The 26190-nt window shown below is 50.0% G+C and overlaps 1 long non-coding RNA gene across 1 annotated transcript; it reads right to left on the bottom strand.

Moving 5' to 3' along the window:
* Positions 1-279: 279 nt before the first annotated feature.
* On the bottom strand, positions 280-25270 carry LOC137314515 (uncharacterized). Its single transcript, XR_010961210.1, has 3 exons — positions 25164-25270; positions 10005-10073; positions 280-425 (listed from the first exon to the last, which is right to left on the bottom strand). It is a non-coding gene; the product is annotated as an uncharacterized lncRNA (long non-coding RNA).
* Between the last annotated feature and the right edge of the window lie 920 nt (positions 25271-26190).

Here is a 26190-nt window from a genome sequence, read left to right as displayed (position 1 = left end):
CCGGAAGCGCTGCGAAGGCCAGTTAATCATTTTACAACGTTTGATGCAGCAATAAAGTTGGAAATTTCACCCCAGATCCTTTCAAACTGCTGCCTTGGCTCCAGGTCTGATCAGTAATTTCTCTGCTTCCTTTTCTCTCTCTTACAGTTAACTTGGTGGCGATTGTGATCCTGTCCCGAGGAAAGTGCGGTCTCTCCAAATGTATCACTCGCTACCTGGTGGGAATGGCGGCGGCCGATTTCCTGGTAGTTATCACCGATGTTATATTGAGGGGGATTGGTGAGATTTATTTCCCAGTTTCATTCTTGACCGTTACCCCCGTGTGCCGTCTCATTGTCATCCTGAGTTTAGCAGCCACAGCGACCTCTGTCTGGTTCACAGTGGTTTTCACCTTTGATCGATTTGTGGCCATTTGTTGCCTGAAGCTGAAAACAAAATATTGCACCGAGAAAACGGCGGCTGCTGTTATCGGGGTGGTGAGTGCTCTGAGCTGTTTACTAAACATTCCCTGGTACTTTGGATATGACCCGGAATATATAAAGAACAGTGTACCCCGGGGTTGTGTCTTGAAACTGACCTTTTTCACTTCACCCGCATGGGCAGCGTTTGATTTGTTTTATCTTGTGTTAATGTCTTGTCTCCCATTCATTCTGATTTTACTGTTCAATGTTCTCACCGCCAGGCACATTTTAGCGGCCAGTAGAGTCCGCAGGGGACTCCAGGGCCGCAGCAATGGAGAGAATCACAAGGATCCAGAGATAGAGAACCGAAGGAAATCCATCATTTTACTCTTCAGTATATCAGGCAGTTTTATATTGTTATGGAGCGCACTCGCTTTTTATATTATCTCTGCGCGTATACCAAACGCCCAGTACGATATGGTTGGTGACATTGGGTCAGCCGGACACTTGCTTCAACTTCTCAGTTCCTGCACCAACACGTGTATTTATGCTGTTACTCAGACTAAATTCAGAGAGGAGCTGAAGAACGGGGTGAAATACCCACTGAATCTAATTGTTACATTAGTTAAATCATAGAAACATCTGAAGACCTTTCATTCAAAATTAAAGTCAATGAGAGTAGATTTTCACGTTTGGCGGTGGCGTAAGGCGGGCGGTAGCGGATTGGCCGCCCGTTATTCACCGCGCCTGATTTTACCATCCATTGACATCAATGAGTTCACTCAAGTAACTGATATCAATCCAATACTTTAAATAAATTTGGAAATACCAGACAGCAACTATATTTTACCCGACAAATGCGGTGGTGTGAAATGATACAATATGTGATTCTAACATGAAATTGTTTGCTGTTATTCGTCTGGAAATAATATGATTTCGATATTAAATGTTTAATCCTGAAATGAAAACAAATCAAATCCTCCTTTTCGGTTGATGATTATTTCCCATCACACACACTGCCCGGTGGGATGGACTGAGGGTGAGCTGTCAGGGTCAGACAGAGTCCTGTTCATTGGGACATTTGTTTTGACCAGAACAGAATAATAATGGACCAACACCCGGACCGTTACTAACTGGTAAAATATTAATGTAATTTCAAACTCCAGTGGGGAGTTCTGGAGATTGTTTCCTCTCTGAGCTGCTGTACAGCAATGTTTACTCACTGCAGGGAGATTAATGGGACATGAGTCTGGACCTGGTTACACAGGTCTATAAGGAAACCTCCTGTTCCATTTCTGATACGAGCAGGAGCCGGGAGATTTCGCACGGCCGCAGCAGGCCAAGGGAAAGCTCTCCTGCTTCTCCTGGCTCAACAAATTATAAGTTAAAAAGAAACTTCTCAATGTTCTGGACCACTCAATGCCCATCGAAAGGGCGGCTCCTCCACCCATTTGTGCCCAACATTAAATGGTGTCCCACGTACGTCATAATACTCTGATTTACATTTTACACGTGGCCTGATCAGAAAATTTCCCTCCACATGTTTTGAACCGATGCAGTTTGAATCAATGGACCATCTTGTGGGCTTCGAAGATTGATACTAGGGCGGAGGTCCGGCCGCTCCTCTCAGGACCCTACCCACGATGGTGGAGGCAGGAAAGCCACCGATAAATGGACTGTAAGTGAACTGATACCATTTACTAGCCTCTGCCACCCCATTTCCGCCAGGCGGGGATACTTAAAATCGGCCACACCTTTCCTGACCTACGCCCTAGTATCAATCTTCGAAGCCCACAAACTGGTCCATTGTCTCAAACGCCACCGGTTCACAACACGTGGAGGGACATTTTCACCATCGCTGGGGGCTGATCTGGTAGAGCGGATCACCCGCCCCTCATAGAACCGGCCCGATTTTAATTTCTGCTCTGTCCAAGCACTGAAAGTGAAATTACCCCCACGTCTCTGACCCCAAGGTTCGCCAGGTGTGAGAAACACATCAGACAGTGTTTGCCAAACACTGACATGGATATGGGCGATTGGATCGGTGTATTCATGTAAAAGGTGATAACCTCCCTCCACAGAGACAGGACCCCTATACAATGGAGTCGAAGAGGGTTTCACCCCCAACAGTTCAATAACACATTACGCTGTGCTCTACGGACTGTTCCCCGGGACACACACTGAGACAGATATCAACTGCTGATGGAAGACCATCAACTCGGTGAAGGGCGCCTTTTGGTCCGCCCGAAACCAGCTGGTCTTCCATCTGAAGGATCTGTCCATGACTGAGTGTTGCGGACTGGCACACGCCAAGGTCCAGGAGTACGTGCTGTGGGACGCACTGAAGCAAAGTGCGACCTATGCAAAGGCTCTATGGGGAATGGCCACTGTGAAAGGCCATTTCACTTTGCATTGTACAGCATGTATTAGTAGATATGTACCCAGTTTTGAATTGTAATAATGGAATCGTTGTGTGTACGATCTGTATTGTACTGTTTTGAATTGGTACTGTGATATTTACATTGAACTGTGTGTGTCCATAAATTTAATGAAATAAAGTATATTTAGAAATCTAAAAAATGTTAAAGTCTCACCGTGTCTGCTATTATTGAACAGTAAACAGTGGAAACAGAGCTGGACAGTAAAGATGTGGGGAGTTATGCAAAGAGCATTTATTGCAGGCATCAGGTGAGAAATAGGAGTAATTTCTTAATGGTGAGAAACTAGGGACTGTAGGGGTTTGGATGTCCAGGTACACCAATCAATATCAAGGGGTATGGGGAGAGAGCGGGAATATGATATTGAGATAAAGGATCAGCCATGATCATATTGAATGGTGGAGCAGGCTCAAAGGGCTGAATGGCCTACTCCTGCTCCTTTTTTCTATGTTTCTATGTTTCTATAATAAATTTTTGTGCACATGTATAAAAAATAATGATCCCAATTTCAAGACTGTCACAGCCTGATGTGAGATTGGACATTTCTGTTTTAAATGCAGATTATTGCATTTGCGGTTTTTCCCCTTTTTTGTACATTTCTGTCTTTATTTCATTCTTGCAGATTTTGCATTTTAAACAAAATCTCCAAACCCTGTGCGCTCTGAATGCTGACTCCAGGCCCTTTGATTGACAGCTCTCACCTCCAACCCAGACCCCCGCCTCCTCCTGGGCTGAATCCTCCCATCACGTGATGCGAAAGCGACATGAAGCGGATGGAGCGCCCCCACCCGAGGGAGGCCGCGCATGCTCCGCGCGGTCCCTGTGCTGCAATCCCACAGCAACAGGCCGGCGCCGGGAGGATGATGATGGCGGCCTCTGGCCGGGCTTGGCGGGCGGGGACGAGACGGACAGAGGGAGGGCCCGCACCCGGGAATGGTGCAGTGAGAGCGGTCCGAGCTGAAGCTCATCCGATTCCAGGCCCGAGCGGCGTTAATGGGGCCGCGACCCCGGGACGGAGGGACCGAGACCCCCGGAACGGAGGGACCCAATCTCCAGCCGATGTAACAGCAAAAAGTGCGACTTGCAACATCAAGACAGGAAACGGGAGGGTGAGGGTCTGATGGCGGAGAGTTGGGGAGACGGGAGAAGGAAATGATGGGGGCTGGGGAGGGTCTGAGGGAGGGGAGGTGGGGAGGCGGGGAGGGGAGTGACTGAAGTGGGAGACGGGAGGGTGAAGTTCTGAGGGGGTGATGGTGAGACGGGAATGGGAGGGACTGAGTGGGGTAACCGCGGGAGGGAATGAGAGGGGGAGGGTCTGATGGCGGGAGACGGGAGAAGGGGCTGATTGGGAGGGGGAGGGACTGAATGCGGAGAGACGGGGAGATGCGGAGGGAGGGACTGAGGGGGGAGACAGGAGAAGGGACTGATGGCGGACACGGGAGAAGGGATTGATGGGGGAGTGAGATGGTCTGAGGGTGGAGAGGTGGAGGAGACTGAAGGGGGAGACTGGAGAAGGGACTGATGGGGAATGGGGGACTGAATGCGGAGAGATGGGGAGATGTGGAGGGAGGGACTGAGGGGGGAGACGTGAGAAGGGATTGATGGGGAGGAGGAGAGTTTGAATGCGGAGAGATGGGGAGATGCGGAGGGAGGGGCTGAGGTGGGGGGCGGGAGAAGGGACTGATGGGGAGGGGGAGGGACAGAGTGCAGAAAGATGGGGAGATGCAGAAGTAGGGACTGAGGGGGAAGACAGGAGAACGGACTGATGGCGGGCACGGCAGAAGGGAGTGATGGGGGAGTGAGAAGGCCTGAGGACGTAGAGGTGGAGGGGACTGAAGGGGGAGACTGGAGAAGGGACTGATGGGGAAGGGGAGGGACTGAATGCGGAGAGATGGGGAGATGCGGAGGGAGGGACTGAGGGGGAGACCGGAGAAAGAACTGATGGGGAGGGGAAGGGACTGAGTGTGGAGAGAGGCGAAGATGTGGAGGGAGGGACTAAGGGAAGAGATAGGAGAAGGGACTGATGGTCGACACGAGAGAAGGGACTGATGGCGGAGTGAGATGGTCTGAGGGCAGAGAGATGGAGAGACGTGGAGGGGAGGGACTGAAGGGGGAGAATGGAGAAGGGACTGAATGCGGAGAGATGGGGAGATGCGGAAGGAGGGACCGAGGGGGTGACGGGAGAAAGGACTGATGGGGAGGGGGAGGGACTGAGTGCGGAGAGATGGGGAGATGTGGAGGAAGGGACTGAGGGGGGAGACTGGAGAAGGGACTGATGAGGAGGGGGAGGGACTGAGTGCGGAGAGAGGCGGAGATGTGGAGTTAGGGACTGAGGGAGGAGACTGGAGAAGGGACTGATGGTGGACATGGGAGACGGGACTGATGGGGGAGTGAGATGGACTGAGGGCGGAGAGACGGGGAGGGGAGGGACTGAAGGGGGAGACTGGGTAAGGGACTGACGGGGGGAGGGTCTATGGGCGGCGAAGTGGGGAGACGGGGAGGGGAGGGACTGAGTGGAGAGAAGGGAGACTGGAGAACGGCCTGCTGGGGGAAGGGGAGGGTCTGTGGACAGAGAGGTGGGGTGCCAGGGAGCGGATGGACTGAAGTGGGAGACTGGAGCAGGGACTGATGGGGCAGGGGCAGAGTCTGAGGGTGGAGAGGTGGGGAGACGGAGAGGGGATGGTCTAAAGGGGGAGATGGGAGATGGGACTGAATGGGGATAGGAGGGCCTGACGGGGAGAGGTGGGGAGACAGGAAGGAGAGTGACTGATTGCAGAGACGGGTGGAAGGACTGATGGGGGGAGGGAATGATGGTTGATGGAGAGCGACTGAGTGGGAAGAGGTGGAGAAAAGGGGAGGGGAGGGGCTGAGGGGAGGGGAGGACCTCTGGGTGAGACTGGGAAGGATGTGATGGTGAAGATCAGAGGGGGAGAGGTAGGGAGATGTGAATGGGAGAGACTGAGGAGGGTAACTGGGGGAGGGACTGATGGGGAGGGGGACGGTCTGAAGGGGGTTGAAGTGGGGAGATGGATGGAGTTACTTGGGGCCTCCTGCGTAGTCTGTGAATATCGACTTTCACAGCGCCCGGTGTCCAGCTGGTGTTATAACTGGAAATCCATGTGCTGAAGGATAGTATACTAAAGCCTGGTCTTCAGTTGCTTCCAAACCTTTATTCACAACCCATCCCCTGGATAATCTCTTGTATAAATGATACAAGAGAGTCCCCAATTGATACGCACCAGCTGAATACAATTAACACTAATTGATATAAATCACATGGATACAATTAACAGCTGGGCTCGGGGGAAGGGGAGGATGGAGCGGTCACTCTGCCGTCTCCCAGTCAAATGGGCAGTGAGTCGGAGCCCAAAAGTGACCGAGAATCAAACAGCACAGGAAGAGGCCACTCAGCCCATCGCGCCTCTGCCGGGTCTGTGAAAGGGCGAGCACATGAGTCCAACTCCACTGCTCTTTCCCCACAGTCTCGCAAATTTCCCCCTGCAAGGATTGATCCAATTCCCTTTTGAAACTTATTATTGAATCTGCTTCCACCACCCTCGTCTCCTCACCTCCCCACCTGGCTCTTTTGCCGATTATTTTAAATCTGTTTCCTCTGATCACAGACCCTTCTGCCATTGGGAGCAACCCCAGCTTCTCCAGTCTCTCCGCTAACCGACGTCCCTCATCCCTGGTACCATTCTGGTAAATCTGCTCTGCACCCTCTCCAAGGCCTTGACATCCGTAACAAAGTACAATACCCAGAATTGGACAGAATTACTCCAGCTGGGGCTTAACCAGTGATTTATAAAGATTTAGCATAACTTCCATGCTTTTGTACTCTGTGCCTCTATTTATGAAGCCAAGGATCCCGTGTGCTTATTTAACAGCCTTAGCATCGCCCGGCCATCATAAAGTCTCTCTATTCCTGCACCTCATTGAAAATTGTACAACAAAAAAAACCGTAATTGTTACTTTTTATTAAGTGGGTTGTGCTGGGTATCTGGAGGCTGTAATTCGGTGAGTAGAAAGCAGTGAGAGGATAAGTCTGCAGATTGATTTTGGGAGATGGAGAAGACGGTGATCGTCGATTCAGACAAGGGAGGGAGGTGGTCTTTGAGACCGTCCGTGCTCTGTTGTAAGATCTCTCTGTGTGTGTCTTGTTCCAGCAGTTCCCATTTGTACCTGTGACCTGACTGGGGGAGTCTGTGAACTCGCCTGTCACTGTGACCCTGACTGTTCCTCCGCGGACATCAATGTCTTCACCACCTCTCTGCCGGGCAGTGAACCGTATGTTTCTGTTCGTGTGTTACTACATTGGCTCCCGGTCCGACAATGCCTCGATTTTCAAAACCTCACATCGTGTTCAAATCCCTTCCTGGTCTCGCCCCCTCCCTCATTCTGAAACCTCCTCTCGCCCAACGACCCTCCGAGATCCCTGCGCTCTTCCAATTCTGGTCTCTTGCAAATCCCTAGTTTTGATTGCTGCACCTTTGGCGACGGTGCCTTCAGTTGTCTTGGCCCTAAGCTCTGGAATTCCATCCCTAAATCTATACAACCTCTCCCTTTCCTCCATTAAGATGCTCCTGACAACAGACCTCTTCGCTCAGTTAACTGATCTCACCCGGTGTGGAACTGCGCCCCAGAAAGTTTAAATATAGAATAACTGAAAACAGGGAGTGAGTTACAGACTGGAATCTAATCGAGGGCCTCGGCCGTTTATATATAGAAGAGCAGGTATCCAGGAGTGAATTACAGGCTGGAATCTAATCGAAGGGTTCAGATGGTTTATATATAGAATAACGGATACTCGGGCGGGAGTGACAGGCTGGAATCTTATCGAGGGTCTCGGGGGGCGGGGTTATATGTAGAATGGATACCCGGGAGTGAGTGAGAGGCTGGAATCTAATCGAGCTGTTTGGTGGGGGGGGGGGCGGGGGGGGGAGGGGAGGGTGGTTATAAATAGCATAACGGATACCTGGGAGTGGGTTGCAGGATGAAATCGAATTGGACGAAGCTCAGGGGAATTCTCTGCGGCCAAATGGGTTCTGGAAGGCTATGAACACTCTCTCCTATCATGAATTCTACCCACGCAGCCCATGTACACTCTCCCCCATCATGAATTCTACCCACCCATTTCATCTCCTTCCACAGCCCATGTACACTCTCCACTATCATAGACTCTACCCATCCATTTCATCTCCTCCCACACCCCATGTACACTCTCCCCTATCATGGACTCTCCCCACCCATTTAATCTCCTCCCACAGCCCATGTACACTCTCCCCCATCATGAATTCTACCCACCCATTTAATCTCCTCCCACAGCCCATGTACACTCTCCCCTATCATGGACTCTCCCCACCCATTTAATCTCCTCCCAGAGCCCATGTACACTCTCCCCTATCATGTACTCTCCCCACCCATTTAATCTCCTCCCAGAGCCCATGTACACTCTCCCCTATCATGTACTCTCCCCACCCATTTAATCTCCTCCCACAACCCATGTACACTCTACAGTTCCGGTCTTCATATTATAAAAAATAAAGAGAGGCACTGGACAATTTGCAAAAAAGATTGACGAGGATGATACCACAACTGAGAGCTGACAGTTATCAGGAAAGTTTGAGCAAGCTAGAGCATTTTTTTCCAGAAAAGAGAAGACTGAGGGGAGACTTGATATAGGTTTTTAAGATTAGGAAAGCGTTTATTAGGGTAGAATTAGAAAAGATGTTCCCACTTGCAGGGAGACAAGAGCTAGGGGCCACAAATAAAATATAATCACTAATAAATCCAAAAGGAAATTCAGGAGAAACTTCTTTACTCAGAGAGTGGTTAGAATATGCAACTCGCTATCATGAGGAGTTTTTGAGGTGAATAGCGTAGATGGATTTAATGGGAATTTAGATAAACACATGAGGGAGAAAGAAATAGAAGGATATGCTGATAAGGTTAGATGAAATAGGGCAGGAGGAGGCTTGTGAGGAGCTTAAACACCGGCATTGACCTGTTGGGCTGAATGGCCTGTTTCTGTGCTGTACATTCTATGCAATACTCTATCAGGGACTCTACTCATCCCTTTAAATTCCTCCCACCATCCATGTACACTCTCCCCTATCATGGACTCTACCCACCGATTAACCTCCTCCCACATCCCATGTGCAGTCTCACCTATCATGGACTCTACCCACTGTAAAAGTAGGCTTGTGAACAGAAATCCAAAACCTCCAGCCTCCCCTCACCTAACCATATATATATATATATATATATTAAAGAATGATTAGCCACTCCTATCCCCAAATACATAAGTAGTTAAATCGCACACGCAGCATTTCGGTAGCAGCAAAGCATGATGGGATACTTGACCATTATGATAGCAGTTCGTAACTCACACTGTAAAAGCTGACAAAGGCAGGTTTGTTGGACTTATGGCCACCACCTCGCTTATCTCCAGAACACATTAAGGAATGTTTACCCAAGGCCGAGGCTGACATTGTTTATCCTAACCAGCTTACTTCGGATGATTAAGGGAGGAGCGGTGGAGATCTCCAAGGTCACCCCAGCACAAAAGGGAGAGAGGGATGAGCGGATCAAGGGTTTGGGAAGACCCTCGTGTAGTTTCAATGTCTGGGACTTTTGTGTTTATTGATAAGGGTCCTTCTCAGGAATGTGAGATGTTTAATGTTATGGGACGACACAAGGCAGCCCCTGACAAGTGAGTGGCAGACGATACCACCCTTTGAAACCCACTGTAGTTACGTAAACATGTACCCTCACCTTTCACAGCAGGAGGATGTTGCTTATTGAAAGGTATAAAGATGCTTGTAGTGCTGATGTTCCTTTGAGAGTTTGATGCGAGCTTCAGGAAGCTTACCACTCTCCCTTTGTGTGCAAAGCTTTCGAATAAACTTTAACTTGGTCAGCAGTTCCGTCTCCATCTGGTTTTGCTCCAAAAATTCGAGTCTAACAGTTGGTGTCAGAAGTGGCATACTGCGCTGCAGGTAGGCTAACGGAGCCTGTATTGGAGGGGACGTGGTAGTATCGTGAGACAGGTTAGCCCTTTGCTCGAGACAGGGGGTGGCCCTGCATAAAGCCCTCGAGGGTAAGGCCGGTACCTATGGTAGGGGCTCGGCTCATCATTGGAGACAGGATTGGCAATGGCACTTACCGCAGTATTAAAATTATCCATGCAGTAAAATTCCTCACGGAGACGACGGATTGATGGAATTGACGAGACCTGCAGGTACAGAAGGTAGAATATAAGTGTTTGTTTACTTATAGTACAAGTTTATGCTGTTATTCCGATACAGTATAAGATTGGATTTTGAGAGTCACATGGTGATCACCATGGACAAGGGTGGTGGTTTATCTCAAACACCGAGCCTGAGCCTGAATTAAGAGGACGTAGTCCCACGTGACGGCCAGGATTAAGTCGGCGTCGGGAACTACAACCATCACAGGATTGTGATCCCATGACCAGTGAGTGTGTATAAATTAGAGTATAAGGTGATCCGTTTGTGCCGATTAAAGTATAAGATTAGAGTCAAATAAATTAAAGTATAAGATAGAGCATAAGGATATACATAATGATTGACATGAGTAACGAGGGGAAACCCCTTCCTCCGGATGTCCCGCCTATGCCCACCAGTGTTGCTGTTGTAAAACGAGTCGAAGAGGCTACTTTAAAATATCAAAGTGAAATGATCAGGAACGGATGGAAGGAGACGAGTCCAGTGGATGATCAAATAAAGTGGTGGGCAGGGCAGAAGGCTTCTAAACAAGCTCATTATGGTACTGTTCTGCTCGCTAGTTGGGCAGATCAGACAGGACCTTTAATCGTGGACAAATGGGGGAGGCCGTCTCCTCTACAGGACCTTTTGAGACCTGTACAGGAGGCGAAAGCTCGAGTCAGCACTCTTTTGGATCTGGAAGTGCCAGCAATGGAGGAGTTAGAGGATTTAAAGGATTGGGGGGGGGGGGTGAGGATTGTAAAGACAATGGAGGTTCAGCAGCAGCACAAAACACCGCAGCCCGAGTGCCCCCCCGCCGAATACAACCGTATCTGCCCTTCGGCACCGGTACAACCTGGAAATGGGGAGGTGAAAGCCATGGCCCCTGTCCGAGGAAAGCCAGCTGGAGGGGCAGCAAATGGGGAAGGGAAGGACAGGGGCCCCGGGGGACCACTCAGGGGTCGCAGAGACCACCAAAAGGGGGCTTATCCGACAGGGAATTGAAGGGACTGCGGACTCTCCTCCTCCCATATTCCCCTCATCACGGATAGGACACCCCGGTCTCCTCCGTTGGAGGACCGGGGGCCACCCACCCATGTATAAACGGACTGTTAGGAGGCCGGCAGTATTTTGCTCTTTTAGACACGAGAGCCTCGGTGTCAATAACCGACTCAGATTTTCCGACCGGAATCAAAAAAATACATATCAGCGGGGTAAGTGGGGAGAACGTCGTCCTTCGCCGGAGCATCCCAATCCCCCTACAGCTATCTCCTGGAGGACGAACCTGGTGGGACACGCTCTGGGTAGGTCCCAAGAACGAGGAGCGGATTCTGGGAATGGACATCTTACTCCAGTTAGAGGCGAACCGACATCTCAGTAACCACGCACTGCAAATAGGGGGGCCGGGAGGGGGAGGTTTCCCTTTTCAGCAGATTCTATCCAACGGGGTAGGGTACAGGTCCTCTTACCGATTGTGCGTGCTTCGGTCTGTCAGTGAATGTGTGAGTGAGAGAGAGGATGTCTCTGTCCATCAGTGAATGTGTGAGCGAGGATGTCTCTGTCCATCAGTGAATGTGTGAGTGAGAGAGAGGATGTCTCTGTCCATCAGTGAATGTGTGAGCGAGGATGTCTCTGTCCATCAGTGAATGTGTGAGAGAGGATGTCTCTGTCCATCAGTGAATGTGTGAGCGAGGATGTCTCTGTCCATCAGTGAATGTGTGAGCGAGGATGTCTCTGTCCATCAGTGAATGTGTGAGCGAGGATGTCTCTGTCCATCAGTGAATGTGTGAGCGAGGATGTCTCTGTCCATCAGTGAATGTGTGAGCGAGGATATCTCTGTCCATCAGTGAATGTGTGAGCGAGGATGTCTCTGTCCATCAGTGAATGTGTGAGCGAGAGAGAGGATGTATCTGTCCATCAGTGAATGTGTGAGCGAGGATGTCTCTGTCCATCAGTGAATGTGTGAGCGAGGATGTCTCTGTCCATCAGTGAATGTGTGAGTGAGAGAGAGGATGTCTCTGTCCATCAGTGAATGTGTGAGCGAGGATGTCTCTGTCCATCAGTGAATGTGTGAGTGAGAGAGAGGATGTCTCTGTCCATCAGTGAATGTGTGAGCGAGGATGTCTCTGTCCATCAGTGAATGTGTGAGCGAGGATGTCTCTGTCCATCAGTGAATGTGTGAGCGAGGATGTCTCTGTCCATCAGTGAATGTGTGAGCGAGGATGTCTCTGTCCATCAGTGAATGTGTGAGCGAGGATGTCTCTGTCCATCAGTGAATGTGTGAGTGAGAGAGAGGATGTCTCTGTCCATCAGTGAATGTGTGAGTGAGAGAGAGGATGTCTCTGTCCATCAGTGAATGTGTGAGTGAGGATGTCTCTGTCCATCAGTGAATGTGTGAGCGAGGATGTCTCTGTCCATCAGTGAATGTGTGAGCGAGGATATCTCTGTCCATCAGTGAATGTGTGAGCGAGGATGTCTCTGTCCATCAGTGAATGTGTGAGCGAGGATGTCTCTGTCCATCAGTGAATGTGTGAGCGAGGATGTCTCTGTCCATCAGTGAATGTGTGAGCGAGGATGTCTCTGTCCATCAGTGAATGTGTGAGCGAGGATGTCTCTGTCCATCAGTGAATGTGTGAGCGAGGATGTCTCTGTCCATCAGTGAATGTGTGAGCGAGGATGTCTCTGTCCATCAGTGAATGTGTGAGCGAGGATGTCTCTGTCCATCAGTGAATGTGTGAGCGAGGATGTCTCTGTCCATCAGTGAATGTGTGAGAGAGGATGTCTCTGTCCATCAGTGAATGTGTGAGAGAGAGAGAGGATGTCTCTGTCCATCAGTGAATGTGTGAGCGAGGATGTCTCTGTCCATCAGTGAATGTGTGAGCGAGGATGTATCTGTCCATCAGTGAATGTGTGAGCGAGGATGCCTCTGTCCATCAGTGAATGTGTGAGCGAGGATGTCTCTGTCCATCAGTGAATGTGTGAGCGAGGATGTCTCTGTCCATCAGTGAATGTGTGAGAGAGGATGTCTCTGTCCATCAGTGAATGTGTGAGCGAGGATGTCTCTGTCCATCAGTGAATGTGTGAGAGAGACGATGACCCCGTATATCAGCGAGTGTGTGAGAGAGAGGATGCCGCTGTATATCAGTGAGTGTGTGTGTGTGTGTGAGAGAGAGAGGATGCCTCTATATATCAGTGAGTGTGTGTGTGTGTGAGAGAGAGGATGCCTCTGCAGATCAGTGAGTGTGAGAGAGAGAGGATGCCTCCGTATATCAGTGAGTGTGTGAGAGAGAGGATGCCTCTGTATATCACTGAGTGTGTGAGAGAGAGGATGCCTCTGTATATCAGTGAGTGTGTGAGAGAGAGGATGCCTCTGTATATCAGTGAGTGTGTGTGTGAGAGAGGATGCCCCTGTATATCAGTGAGTGTGTGTGAGAGAGAGGATGCCCCTGTATATCAGTGAGTGTGAGAGAGACAGGATGCCCCTGGATTTCAGTGAGTGTGTGTGTGTGAGAGGACGCCTCTGCATATCAGTGAGTGTGTGTGAGAGAGGATACCTCTGAAGATCAGTGAGTGTGTGAGAGAGAGGATGCCCCTGTATATCAGTGAGTGTGTGAGAGAGAGGATGCCTCTGTATATCAGTGAGTGTGTGTATGTGAGAGAGAGGATGCCTCTGTACATCAGTGAATGTGTGAGAGAGGATGCCTCTGTATATCAGTGAGTGTGTGAGAGAAAGAGAGGATGTCCCTGTACATCAGTGAGTGTGTGTGTGAGAGGACGCCTCTGTATATCAGTGAGTGTGTGAGAGAGAGGATGCCTCTGTATATCAGTGAGTGAGTGTGAGAGAGAGGATGCCCCTGTATATCAGTGAGTGTGAGAGAGAGAGGATGCCCCTGTATATCAGTGAGTGTGTGTGTGAGAGAGGATGCCTCTGAATGTCAGTGAGTGTGAGAGAGAGAGGATGCCTCTGAATATCAGTGAGTGTGTGAGAGAGAGAGGATGCCTCTGAATATCAGTGAGTGTGAGAGAGAGAGGATGCCCCTATATATCAGTGTGTGTGAGCGAGGATGCCTCTGTCTATCTGTGAGTGTGTGAGAGAGAGAATGCCTCTGTATATCAGTGAGTGTGTGAGAGAGAGAGGATGCCTCTGTATATCAGTGAGTGCGTGAGAGAGAGAGGATGCCCCTGTATATCAGTGAGTGAGTGTGTGAGAGAGAGGATGCCTCTGTATATCAGTGAGTGTGTGAGAGAGGATGCCCCTGTATGTCAGTGAGTGAGAGAGAGAGAGAGTATGCCTCTGTATATCAGTGAGTGAGAGAGAGGATGCCCCTGTATATCAGTGAGTGAGAGAGATGATGCCTCTGTATATCAGTGAGTGTGTGAGAGAGAGAGAGGATGCCTCTGTATATCAGTGTGTGTGTGTGTGAGAGAGAGAGGATGCCTCTGTATATCAGTGTGTGTGTGTGTGTGTGTGTGTGTGTGAGAGAGAGACAGAGGATGCCTCTGTATATCAGTGAGTGTGTGTGTGTGTGAGAGAGGATGCCTCTGTATATCAATGTGTGTGTGTGTGTGTGTGTGTGTGTGTGAGAGAGAGAGAGAGAGGATGCCTCTGTATATCAGTGAGTGTGTGTGTGTGTGAGAGAGGATGCCTCTGTATTTCAGTGAGTGTGTGTGTGAGAGAGGATGCCTCTGTATATCAGTGTGTGTGTGTGTCTGTGTGAGAGGATGCCTCTGCATTTCAGTGAGTGTGTGAGAGAGAGAGAGTACACCTCTGTACATCAGTGAGTGTGTGAGAGAGAGAGAGGATGCCCCGGTATATCAGTGAGAGAGTGTGTGAGAGAGAGGATGCCTCTGTATATCAGTGAGTGTGAGAGAGAGGATGCCTCTGTATATCAGTGAGTGTGTGTGAGAGAGAGGATGCCTCTGTATATCAGTGAGTGTGTGTGAGAGAGAGGATGCCCCTCCATATCAGTGAGTGAGTGTGAGAGAGAGAGGAAGCCTCTGCATATCAGTGAGTGAGTGTGTGAGAGAGAGGAAGCCTCTGCATATCAGTGAGTGTGTGTGTGAGAGGATGCCCCTGAAAAGATAAGTGAGTGAGTGAGAGAGAGGATGCCCCTGTATATCAGTGAGTGTGTGTGAGAGAGAGGATGCCCCTGTATATCAGTGAGTGTGTGTGAGAGAGAGGATGCCCCTGCAGATCAGTGAGTGTGTATATGAGAGGATGCCCCTGAAAAGATCAGTGAGTGAGTGAGAGAGAGGATGCTTCTATATATCAGTGTGTGTGAGAGAGAGAGGATGCCCCTGAATATCAGTGAGTGCGTGTAAGAGAGAGATGATGCCCCTGTATATCAGTGAGTGTGTGTGTGTGTGAGAGAGGATGCCTCTGTATATCAGTGAGTGTGTGAGAGAGAGAGAGGATGCCTCTGTATATCAGTGTGTGTGTGTGTGTGTGTGTGTGAGAGAGAGAGGATGCCTCTGCATATCAGTGTGTGTGTGTGTGAGAGACAGAGGATGCCTCTGTATATCAGTGAGTGTGTGTGTGTGTGTGAGAGAGGATGCCTCTGTATTTCAGTGTGTGCGAGAGAGAGAGGATGCCCCTGTATATCACTGAGTGTGTGTGTGTGTGTGTGTGTGCGTGAGAGAGAGAGGATGCCCCTGTATATCAGTGAGTGTGTGTGTGAGAGAGGATGCCTCTGTATATCAGTGTGTGTGTGTGTGTGTGTGTGTGTGAGAGAGAGAGAATGCCTCTGTATATCAGTGAGTGTGTGTGTGTGTGAGAGAGGATGCCTCTGTATTTCAGTGAGTGTGTGAGAGAGAGAGAGGTCGCCTCTGTACATCAGTGAGTGTGTGAGAGAGAGAGAGGATGCCCCTGTATATCAGTGAGTGAGTGTGTGAGAGAGAGGATGCCTTTGTATATCAGTGAGTGTGTGTGTGTGAGAGAGAGGATGCCTCTGTACATCAGTGAATGTGTGAGAGAGGATGCCTCTGTATATCAGTGAGTGTGTGAGAGAAAGAGAGGATGTCCCTGTACATCAGTGAGTGTGTGTGTGAGAGGACGCCTCTGTATATCAGTGAGTGTGTGAGAGAGAGGATGCCTCTGTATATCAGTGAGTGAGTGTGAGAGAGAGGATGCCCCTGTATATCAGTGAGTGAGAGAGAGGATGCCTCTGTATGTCAGTGAGTGTGTGAGAGAGAGAGAGGATGCCTCTGTATATCAGTGTGTGTGTGTGAGAGAGAGAGGATGCCTCTGTATATCAGTGAGTGTGTGTGTGTGTGTGTGAGAGAGGATGCCTCTGTATTTCAGTGAGTGTGTGAGAGAGAGAGGATACCTCTGTATATCAGTGTGTGTGTGTGTGTGAGAGAGAGAGAGAGAGGATGCCTCTGTATATCAGTGAGTGTGTGTGTGTGTGTGTGTGTGTGTGAGAGAGGATGCCTCTGTATTTCAGTGAGTGTGTGTGTGAGAGAGGATGCCTCTGCATATCAGTGTGTGTGTGTGTGTGTGTGTGAGAGAGAGAGAGAGGATGCCTCTGTATGTCAGTGAGTGTGTGAGAGAGAGAGAGTACGCCTCTGGACATCAGTGAGTGTGTGAGAGAGAGAGAGGATATCCCGGTATATCAGTGAGTGAGTGTGTGAGAGAGAGGATGCCTCTGTATATCAGTGAGTGTGTGTGAGGGAGAGGATGCCCCTGCATATCAGTGAGTGAGTGTGAGAGAGAGGATGCCCCTGTGCATCAGTGAGTGTGTGAGAGAGAGTGCCTCTGTATATCAGTGTGTGTGTGAGAGAGGATGCCTTTGTATATCAGTGAGTGTGTGTGAGAGAGAGAGGATGCCTCTGTCTATCAGTGAGTGTGTGAGAGAGAGGATGCCTCTGTGTATCAGTGAACGTGTGAGAGAGATGATGCCCCTGTATATCAGTGAGTGTGTGTGAGAGAGGATGCCCCTGAAAAGATAAGTGAGTGAGTGAGAGAGAGGATGCCCCTGTATATCAGTGAGTGTGTGTGAGAGAGAGGATGCCCCTGTATATCAGTGAGTGTGTGTGAGAGAGAGGATGCCCCTGCAGATCAGTGAGTGTGTATATGAGAGGATGCCCCTGAAAAGATCAGTGAGTGAGTGAGAGAGAGGATGCTTCTATATATCAGTGTGTGTGAGAGAGAGAGGATGCCCCTGAATATCAGTGAGTGCGTGTAAGAGAGAGATGATGCCCCTGTATATCAGTGAGTGTGTGTGTGTGTGAGAGAGGATGCCTCTGTATATCAGTGAGTGTGTGAGAGAGAGAGAGGATGCCTCTGTATATCAGTGTGTGTGTGTGTGTGTGTGTGTGTGTGTGTGAGAGAGAGAGAGGATGCCTCTGCATATCAGTGTGTGTGTGTGTGTGAGAGACAGAGGATGCCTCTGTATATCAGTGAGTGTGTGTGTGTGTGTGAGAGAGGATGCCTCTGTATTTCAGTGTGTGCGAGAGAGAGAGGATGCCCCTGTATATCACTGAGTGTGTGTGTGTGTGTGTGTGTGCGTGAGAGAGAGAGGATGCCCCTGTATATCAGTGAGTGTGTGTGTGAGAGAGGATGCCTCTGTATATCAGTGTGTGTGTGTGTGTGTGTGTGTGTGTGTGTGAGAGAGAGAGAATGCCTCTGTATATCAGTGAGTGTGTGTGTGTGTGAGAGAGGATGCCTCTGTATTTCAGTGAGTGTGTGAGAGAGAGAGAGGTCGCCTCTGTACATCAGTGAGTGTGTGAGAGAGAGAGAGGATGCCCCTGTATATCAGTGAGTGAGTGTGTGAGAGAGAGGATGCCTTTGTATATCAGTGAGTGTGTGTGTGTGAGAGAGAGGATGCCTCTGTACATCAGTGAATGTGTGAGAGAGGATGCCTCTGTATATCAGTGAGTGTGTGAGAGAAAGAGAGGATGTCCCTGTACATCAGTGAGTGTGTGTGTGAGAGGACGCCTCTGTATATCAGTGAGTGAGTGTGAGAGAGAGGATGCCCCTGTATATCAGTGAGTGAGAGAGAGGATGCCTCTGTATGTCAGTGAGTGTGTGAGAGAGAGAGAGGATGCCTCTGTATATCAGTGTGTGTGTGTGTGAGAGAGAGAGGATGCCTCTGTATATCAGTGAGTGTGTGTGTGTGTGTGTGAGAGAGGATGCCTCTGTATTTCAGTGAGTGTGTGAGAGAGAGAGGATACCTCTGTATATCAGTGTGTGTGTGTGTGTGAGAGAGAGAGAGAGAGGATGCCTCTGTATATCAGTGAGTGTGTGTGTGTGTGTGTGTGTGTGTGAGAGAGGATGCCTCTGTATTTCAGTGAGTGTGTGTGTGAGAGAGGATGCCTCTGCATATCAGTGTGTGTGTGTGTGTGTGTGTGTGTGTGTGTGAGAGAGAGAGAGAGGATGCCTCTGTATGTCAGTGAGTGTGTGAGAGAGAGAGAGTACGCCTCTGGACATCAGTGAGTGTGTGAGAGAGAGAGAGGATATCCCGGTATATCAGTGAGTGAGTGTGTGAGAGAGAGGATGCCTCTGTATATCAGTGAGTGTGTGTGAGGGAGAGGATGCCCCTGCATATCAGTGAGTGAGTGTGAGAGAGAGGATGCCCCTGTGCATCAGTGAGTGTGTGAGAGAGAGTGCCTCTGTATATCAGTGTGTGTGTGAGAGAGGATGCCTTTGTATATCAGTGAGTGTGTGTGAGAGAGAGAGGATGCCTCTGTCTATCAGTGAGTGTGTGAGAGAGAGGATGCCTCTGTGTATCAGTGAACGTGTGATAGAGATGATGCCCCTGTATATCAGTGAGTGTGTGTGAGAGGATGCCTCTGTGTATCAGTGAACGTGTGAGAGAGAGGATGCCCCTGTGTATCAGTGAGTGTGTGAGAGAGTGGATGCCCCTGTGTATCAGTGAGTGTGTGAGAGAGTGGATGCCTCTATGTATCAGTGAACGTGTGAGAGAGAGGATGCCCCTGTGTATCAGTGAGTGTGTGTGTGTGTGTGTGTGAGAGAGAGAATGCCTCTGTATTTCAGTGAGTGTGTGAGAGAGGATGCCCCTGGATATCAGTGAGTGTGTGTGTGTCAGAGAGAGGATGCCCCTGCACATCAGTGAGTGAGTGTGAGCGAGAGGATGCCCCTGTATATCAGTGAGTGTGTGTGAGAGAGAGGATGCCCCTGTATATCAGTGAGTGAGTGTGAGAGAGAGGATGCCCCTGTATATCAGTGAGTGAGTGTGAGAGAGAGGATGCCTCTGTATATCAGTGAGTGTGTGAAAGAGAGGATGCCCCTGTATATCAGTGTGTGTTTGAGAGAGAGGAAGCCTCTGCATATCAGTGAGTGTGTGAAAGAGAGGATGCCCCTGTGTATCAGTGAGTGTGTGTGAGCGAGAGGATGCCCCTGTGTATCAGTGAGTGTGTGTGTGTGTGTGTGTGAGAGAGAGAATGCCTCTGTATTTCAGTGAGTGTGTGAGAGAGGATGCCCCTGGATATCAGTGAGTGTGTGTGTGTCAGAGAGAGGATGCCCCTGCACATCAGTGAGTGAGTGTGAGCGAGAGGATGCCCCTGTATATCAGTGAGTGTGTGTGAGAGAGAGGATGCCCCTGTATATCAGTGAGTGAGTGTGAGAGAGAGGAAGCCTCTGCATATCAGTGAGTGTGTGAAAGAGAGGATGCCCCTGTGTATCAGTGAGTGTGTGTGAGCGAGAGGATGCCCCTGTATATCAGTGAGTGTGTGTGAGAGAGAGGATGCCCCTGTATATCAGTGAGTGAGTGTGAGAGAGAGGATGCCCCTGTATATCAGTGAGTGAGTGTGAGAGAGAGGATGCCCCTGTATATCAGTGAGTGTGAGAGAGAGAGGATGCCCCTGCATATCAGTGAGTGAGTGTGAGAGAGTGGATGCCCCTGTATATCAGTGAGTGTGTGAGAGAGAGAGGATGCCTCTGTATATCAGTGAGTGTGTGAAAGAGAGGATGCCCCTGTGTATCAGTGAGTGTGTGTGAGCGAGAGGATGCCCCTGTATATCAGTGAGTGTGAGAGAGAGAGGATGCCCCTGTATATCAGTGAGTGTGAGAGAGAGAGGATGCCCCTGTATATCAGTGAGTCTGTGTGTGAGAGAGGATGCCTCTGAATATCAGTGAGTTTGAGAGAGAGAGGATGCCTCTGAATATCAGTGAGTGTGTGTGTGAGAGAGGATGCCTCTGAATATCAGTGAGTGTGTGAGAGAGAGGATGCCTCTGTACATCAGTGTGTGTGAGCGAGAGGATGCCTCTGTATATCAGTGAGTGTGTGAGAGAGAGAGGATGCCTCTGTATATCAGTGAGTGTGAGAGAGAGATGATGCCGCCGTATATCCATGAGTGCGTGAGAGAGAGAGGATGCCCCTGTATATCAGTGAGTGTGAGAGAGAGAGGATGCCTCTGAATATCAGTGAGTGTGTGTGAGAGAGCGGATGCCTCTGAAGATCAGTGAGTGAGTGTGTGAGAGAGAGGATGGCTCTGAAGATCAGTGAGTGTGTGTGAGAGAGAGGATGCCCCTGTACATCAGTGAGTGTGTGAGAGAGAGGATGCCTCTGTGTATCAGTGAGTGTGTGAGAGAGGATGCCTCCATATCAGTGTGAGAGAGAGGATGCCTCTGTATATCAGTGAGTGTGAGAGAGGGAGGATGCCTCTGTATATCAGTGAGTGTGTGAGAGAGAGAGGATTCCTCTGTATATCAGTGAGTGTGTGTGAGAGAGAGGATGCTCCTGTATATCAGTGAGTGTGTGAGAGAGGATGTCCCTGTATATCAGTGAGTGAGTGTGTGAGAGAGGATGCCCCTGTATGTATCAGTGAGTGAGTGAGAGAGAGGATGCCTCTGTACATCAGTGAGCGAGAGAGAGAGAGAGGATGCCTCTGTATATCAGTGAGTGAGAAAGAGAGAGAGGATGCCTCTGTATATCAGTGAGTGTGTGCGTGTGTGTGTGTGAGAGAGGATGCCTCTGTATTTCAGTGAGTGTGTGAGAGAGAGAGAGAGGATGTCCCGGTATATCAGTGAGTGAGTGTGTGAGAGAGAGGATGCCTCTGTATATCAGTGAGTGTGTGTGAGAGAGAAGATGCCCCTGCATATCAGTGAGTGAGTGTGAGAGAGAGGATGCCCCTGTGCATCAGTGAGTGTGTGTGAGAGAGAGGATGCCCCTGCATATCAGTGAGTGTGTGAGAGAGAGAGAGTGCCTCTGTATATCAGTGTGTGTGTGAGAGAGGATGCCTCTGCATATCAGTGAGTGTGTGAGAGAGAGAGGATGCCTCTGTATATCAGTGAGTGTGTGAGAGAGAGGATGCCTCTGTATATCAGTGAGTGTGAGAGAGGATGCCCCTTTATTTCAGTGAGTGTGTGAGAGAGAGGATGCCTCTGTATATCAGTGAGTGTGTGAGAGAGGATGCCTCTGTATATCAGTGAGTGTGTGAGAGAGGATGCCTCTGTATATCAGGGAGTGAGAGAGAGAGGATGCCCCTGCATTTCAGTGAGTGTGTGAGAGAGAGGATGCCTCTGTATTTCAGTGAGTGTGTGAGAGAGAGGATGCCTTTGTATATCAGTGAGTGTGTGAGAGAGAGGATGCCCCTGTATTTCAGTGAGTGTGTGAGAGAGAGAGGATGCCTCTGTATTTCAGTGAGTGTGTGAGAGAGAGGATGCCTCTGTGTATCAGTGAGTGTGTGAGAGAGAGGATGCCTCTGTATATCAGTGAGTGTGTGAGAGAGAGGATGCCTCTTTGTAGCAGTGAGTGTGAGAGAGAGGATGCCTCTGTATATCAGTGAGTGTGTGAGAGAGGATGCCTCTGTATATCAGTGAGTGAGAGAGAGAGGATGCCCCTGTATATCAGTGAGTGTGTGAGAGAGAGGATGCCTCTGCATATCAGTGTGTGAGAGAGAGAGGATGCCCCTGTATATCAGTGAGTGTGTGAGAGAGAGAGGATGCCTCTGTATATCAGTGAGTGTGTGTGTGAGAGAGAGGATGCCCCTGTATATCAGTGAGTGTGAGAGAGAGAGGATGCCTCTGTATATCAGTGAGTGTGTGAGAGAGAGGATGCCTCTGTATATCAGTGAGTGTGAGAGAGAGAGGATGCCCCTGTATATCAGTGAGTGTGAGAGAGAGAGGATGCCTCTGTATATCAGTGAGTGTGTGGGAGAGAGAGGATGCCTCTGTATATCAGTGAGTGTGTGTGAGAGAGAGGATGCCCCTGTATATCAGTGAGTGTGAGAGAGAGAGGATGCCTCTGTATATCAGTGAGTGTGTGAGAGAGAGGATGCCTCTGTATATCAGTGAGTGTGTGAGAGAGAGGATGCCTCTGTATATCAGTGAGTGTGAGAGAGAGGATGCCCCTGTGTATCAGTGAGTGTGAGTGAGAGAGGATGCCTCTGTATATCAATGAGTGAGAGAGAGAGGATGCCCCTGTGTATCAGTGAGTGTGAGTGAGAGAGGATGCCCCTGTATATCAGTGAGTGTGTGTGAGAGAGGATGCCTCTGTATATCAGTGAGTGTGAGAGAGGATGCCTCTGTGTTTCAGTGAGTGTGAGAGAGAGGATGCCCCTGTATATCAGTGAGTGAGTGTGTGAGTGAGAGAGGATGCCTCTGTATATCAATGAGTGAGAGAGAGAGGATGCCTCTGTCTCTCAGAGTGAGTGTGAGAGAGGATGCCCCTGTATATCAGTGAGTGACCCTGAGTTAATGTGTGAGAGAGAGGATGCCTCTGTATATCAGTGAGTGTGTGTGAGAGAGAAGATGCCCCTGCATATCAGTGAGTGAGTGTGAGAGAGAGGATGCCCCTGTGCATCAGTGAGTGTGTGTGAGAGAGAGGATGCCCCTGCATATCAGTGAGTGTGTGAGAGAGAGAGAGTGCCTCTGTATATCAGTGTGTGTGTGAGAGAGGATGCCTCTGCATATCAGTGAGTGTGTGAAAGAGAGAGGATGCCTCTGTATATCAGTGAGTGTGTGAGAGAGAGGATGCCTCTGTATATCAGTGAGTGTGAGAGAGGATGCCCCTTTATTTCAGTGAGTGTGTGAGAGAGAGGATGCCTCTGTATATCAGTGAGTGTGTGAGAGAGGATGCCTCTGTATATCAGTGAGTGTGTGAGAGAGAGAGGATGCCTCTGTATTTCAGTGAGTGTGTGAGAGAGAGGATGCCTCTGTGTATCAGTGAGTGTGTGAGAGAGAGGATGCCTCTGTATATCAGTGAGTGTGTGAGAGAGAGGATGCCTCTTTGTAGCAGTGAGTGTGAGAGAGAGGATGCCTCTGTATATCAGTGAGTGTGTGAGAGAGGATGCCTCTGTATATCAGTGAGTGAGAGAGAGAGGATGCCCCTGTATATCAGTGAGTGTGTGAGAGAGAGCATGCCTCTGCATATCAGTGTGTGAGAGAGAGAGGATGCCCCTGTATATCAGTGAGTGTGAGAGAGAGAGGATGCCTCTGTATATCAGTGAGTGTGTGAGAGAGAGGATGCCTCTGTATATCAGTGAGTGTGAGAGAGAGAGGATGCCCCTGTATATCAGTGAGTGTGAGAGAGAGAGGATGCCTCTGTATATCAGTGAGTGTGTGGGAGAGAGAGGATGCCTCTGTATATCAGTGAGTGTGTGTGAGAGAGAGGATGCCCCTGTATATGAGTGAGTGTGAGAGAGAGGATGCCTCTGTATATCAGTGAGTGTGTGAGAGAGAGGATGCCTCTGTATATCAGTGAGTGTGTGAGAGAGAGGATGCCTCTGCATATCAGTGAGTGTGTGAGAGAGAGAGGATGCCCCTGTATATCAGTGAGTGTGTGAGAGAGAGAGGATGCCTCTGTATATCAGTGAGTGTGTGTGAGAGATAGGATGCCCCTGTATATCAGTGAGTGTGAGAGAGAGAGGATGCCTCTGTATATCAGTGAGTGTGTGAGAGAGAGGATGCCTCTGTATATCAGTGAGTGTGTGAGAGAGAGGATGCCTCTGTATATCAGTGAGTGTGTGAGAGAGGATGCCTCTGTATATCAGCGAGTGTGAGAGAGAGGATGCCCCTGTGTATCAGTGAGTGTGAGTGAGAGAGGATGCCTCTGTATATCAATGAGTGAGAGAGAGAGGATGCCCCTGTGTATCAGTGAGTGTGAGTGAGAGAGGATGCCTCTGTATATCAGTGAGTGTGAGAGAGGATGCCTCTGTGTTTCAGTGAGTGTGAGAGAGAGGATGCCCCTGTATATCAGTGAGTGTGTGTGAGAGAGGATGCCTCTGTATATCTGTGAGTGTGAGAGAGGATGCCTCTGTGTTTCAGTGAGTGTGAGAGAGAGGATGCCCCTGTATATCAGTGAGTGAGTGTGTGAGTGAGAGAGGATGCCTCTGTATATCAATGAGTGAGAGAGAGAGGATGCCTCTGTCTCTCAGAGTGAGTGTGAGAGAGGATGCCCCTGTATATCAGTGAGTGACCCTGAGTTAATGTGTGAGAGAGAGGATGCCTCTGTATATCAGTGAGTGAGTGTGGGAGAGAGAGGACGCCTCTGTATATCAGTGAGTGAGTGTGGGAGAGAGAGGACGCCTCTGTATATCAGTGAGTGAGTGTGGGAGAGAGAGGATGCCTCTGTATATCAGTGAGTGAGTGTGGGAGAGAGAGGATGCCTCTGTATATCAGTGAGTGAGTGTGGGAGAGAGAGGATGCCTCTGTATATCAGTGAGTGTGTGAGAGAGAGAGGATGCCTCTGTATATCAGTGAGTGAGTGTGGGAGAGAGAGGATGCCTCTGTATATCAGTGAGTGTGGGAGAGAGAGGATGCCTCTGTATATCAGTGAGTGACTGAGTATCCGCGTGTATTTTGTGTTGGGGACAAGCAGCAGGATGATGAAACCCAACCTTTAACCATTAAAAACATGTAAAATCCAACACAGACTGGGACTGAACAAGTTAAATTGCCAGAAGACACGTGTCCCCATCACAGGTTGGATCAGACACAGTCAGTGGTGTCTCGGGGGAAAGGATCAGAAAACACCTCCTCAGATCGACCCAAAGATTGAGAGAGAATTCCCACAAACGGGTGAACCGTTTGCTCCTGTCTCTGAGTTTCAATTCCCCCACATGCCGGTACGTTGGCGGGGGCGGGGAGTACAGCCTCCCTCCATCGGAGCGGCCCCCAATCCCACACACTCACTCACACTCTCTCTCTCTCTCTCTCCATTTCACCCCCTGCGCCTCCACCGCCATTTTTCCTCCAAACCGTCTTCTTCTCCGCCGACCCTGCTCCATCCGGGGATTGGATGGCCGAGGCATGCGCACTGCGGACATTCACCGTCACAGGTTGATCCTCTCCAGTGGGAGGATGGCGGTGGATGGGGACCGGTTCGGAACCTGGTGATTGACGTCCACGCGAGGTCCACCAATCGAGGTGCGGCTCGGGGTCACGCGGCAGCTGACTTTAAAACTGCGCGGCCGTTGAACAGAAACAGCGCGGGCGATGTTGGAAAACTGGCAAAGGCGCGGTGACGTTCGTAACCTGGCAACGGCGCGCGTGTGACGTTCATAACCTGGCAACGGCGCGCGTGAGACGTGTGTCGAGAGGCGGTGCCGTCAGCCGACTGATGGGAGAGTTCAGGGGACTGGAGAAGATCAACCGTTCCCATCCACCGCCATCATCTCAATCCACCGCCATCCTCCCCCTGGAGAGGATCAACCGGTCCCCATCCACCGCCATCATCTCAATCCACCGCCATCCTCCCCCTGGAGAGGATCAACCGGTCCCCATCCACCGCCATCATCTCAATCCACCGCCATCCTCCCCCTGGAGAGGATCAACCGGTCCCCATCCACCGCCATCATCTCAATCCACCGCCATCCTCCCCCTGGAGAGGATCAACCGGTCCCCATCCACCGCCATCATCTCAATCCACCGCCATCCTCTCAATCCACCGCCATCCTCCCCCTGGAGAGGATCAACCGGTCCCCATCCACCGCCATCATCTCAATCCACCGCCATCCTCCCCCTGGAGAGGATCAACCGGTCCTCATCCACCGCCATCATCTCAATCCACCGCCATCCTCCCCCTGGAGAGGATCAACCGGTCCTCATCCACCGCCATCATCTCAATCCACCGCCATCCTCCCCCTGGAGAAGATCAACCGGTCCCCATCCACCGCCATCATCTCAATCCACCGCCATCCTCCCCCTGGAGAGGATCAACCGGT

The sequence above is a fragment of the Heptranchias perlo genome, unplaced genomic scaffold, assembly GCF_035084215.1.
Source record: "Heptranchias perlo isolate sHepPer1 unplaced genomic scaffold, sHepPer1.hap1 HAP1_SCAFFOLD_52, whole genome shotgun sequence".
NCBI classification, from domain to species: domain Eukaryota; kingdom Metazoa; phylum Chordata; class Chondrichthyes; order Hexanchiformes; family Hexanchidae; genus Heptranchias; species Heptranchias perlo.
This window is presented reverse-complemented; position numbering and strand designations above follow the sequence as displayed.